Genomic DNA, 2,500 nt, shown 5'->3' with positions numbered 1-2,500 from the left:
GCACATTGAATAAAAATTAATTTTAATATTTCAATAAAGAAAAATTAAAATTATAAAAAAAAAAATAAAATAAATAATTACACTAACGAATAACTATACAGTTCAATCAACAAACTAAAAAAATTTGTCGACAAACTTAAATAGATTCATCGTTAGCGGCAAATAAACTAAAAAAAGTTTTCATTGCTCTCCCCACACACAAAATACTATACCACATATATTCAACGCAAATAATAAAATAGATATTTAAAAACCTCAATACACAATATAAAAAACAAGCAAATAGTTCCAACATTCACGTTGTAACATTCTTGCACAATATCATCATTCGCATTCGATTTTCATTCTTAAATCAATTTTAACACACCGTATATTAGTATTTTTGATGTTTTGTGTGAATATTTAGTATCTCTGCATTTTATGTCAAGAGTATATAGAGATAGTTACATACAACTTCCCCGCCAATTTCGTTTTCCGAAACTTTAAAATTGTATATCTTGAGTTCTAAGCAACTTTTTTGAAATTTTCTTTTTGATTATGAATCGTACGAATTATTACTAATTTTTGGATAAAAAAAATTTTTAAATTTTCTAAAATTGTAGATTTTTTTTTTTTGAAATTTCAAAATTTCAAAATTTCTATTTCCCTAACTTACAAAAGTAAGAAAAATTAAAATAAAATTTTATCGATTTTGATAATTTTTTTAAGAAATTTCATACAATATGAACTAATATCAACATCTAAATAGATTTTCTTTTCAAATTGTTCAATATTTCAAAATAAAAAATTTTCGATTTTTTCAAAAATTTTATTATTTTATGAAATATTTCCTTAAATTGTAAAAATTTGTATGAAAAATATACTTTTCTTTATTATTTTTGGGATTTTGTATGAAAATCATTATAGATTTTAGTCCACATTTTTTTCAATTTATAACATTTAACTAATAAATAGTATTATTTTCACAAATTTAACAAATTTGTATAAAAATTTAACTTTTCTTTATTATTTTTGGTACTATTATAAAGGAAAATCATTATAGATTTTATTAAATCCACAATACATTTTATATTTTGTTTTGTTTTGTGTAGTAGTATTGTTATTATTAGTAGAGGAGTAAAACTAAATAATTTTAATACATACATCCATCCATCTATACATTCATCTCATTAGCAAACAACATTTTTGTGTATAAGTAATAGAGTAGAGTAGAGTAAAACTAAATAATTTTAATACATCTATCATCAGCAAACAAGGGACAGTATAATTTTCCTAGGGACAGTAGGAAACTCGTTAATCCATTCATATGTGTCACTAATTAGATGACGAGAACTTTGTCTACCTAATGACGTTAATATTTAATTCCGCCGTTCAACCGCGCTTACAGTATCACATTTTTGTGTAAGCATTAGAGTAAAACTACTCTATCGTTATTTTTATCGCTTAATAATGATGTGTGAGCCAATATTTTTTCTTTTTTCACAATGATGTGGCGATGAGAGCCAACATTTTTTTTAAATAAATTTTTCTACTTTGAAATTAGAATGAAACTACTCAGTATTTTTCTTTTTTTTACTTCATAATGATAGGATGAGCCAATATTTTATTATTTTCTTCACAATAATGTGATGAGCCAATATTTTATTAAATTTTTTCATAATGATGTGGTGATGAGAGTCAACATTTTTTTTTTTAAATATAGGGACAGTAGGAATCTCGTTAATCCATTCATATGCATCACTAATTCGATGATGAGGACTTTGTCTAACTTAAGACCTTAATATTTAATGCCGCCGTTCAACAGCGCTTACTGAAATTTCTTCACATTGACAACATTCAGAGCACTGGACAGAATCAAATTTTTGTCAGCATTAGAGTAAAACTACTTTGTATTTTTTCATTGTCGCTTAATAATGACATAGCGGAGCCATCATTTTTTTTTTTGTAATAAATTTTAGAGTAAAACTACTTTGTATTTTTTCATTATCGCTTAATAATGATGAACTGAGCCATCATTTTTTTTTTTTTGTAATAAATTTTAGAGTAAAACTACTTTGTATTTTTTCATTATCGCTTAATAATGATGAACTGAGCCATCATTTTTTTTTTTTTGTAATAAATTTTTTCAACTCATCAACCACGCTTACTCGAATTTCTTCACATTGACATTCAGAGCACTTGGCAGAATGAAATTTTTCAAAACATTGTTAAGAAAAATATTTATTATTTAGTTAATTTCTTTTCACACATTCAATTTTCAAAATATTCTTATTTATTATTTGTATAATAAAGAATCTAGTGTTTAATCCATTCAATATCAAAACATCATGAGCTGCTTACTCGATTTTGTTAACATTAGAGTAAAACTAGTTAAACCATTCATATTCATCATCACTATTTGTATGACGAGGTATTTGGCTACCTTATGATCTTAATATTTGCTACAGCCGTTTAAAAAACAAATAATGGCTCAGTACCTCATTATTAAGCGACAATGAAA

This window comes from Calliphora vicina, chromosome X (genome assembly GCF_958450345.1).
Source record: "Calliphora vicina chromosome X, idCalVici1.1, whole genome shotgun sequence".
NCBI classification, from domain to species: domain Eukaryota; kingdom Metazoa; phylum Arthropoda; class Insecta; order Diptera; family Calliphoridae; genus Calliphora; species Calliphora vicina.
This window is presented reverse-complemented; position numbering follows the sequence as displayed.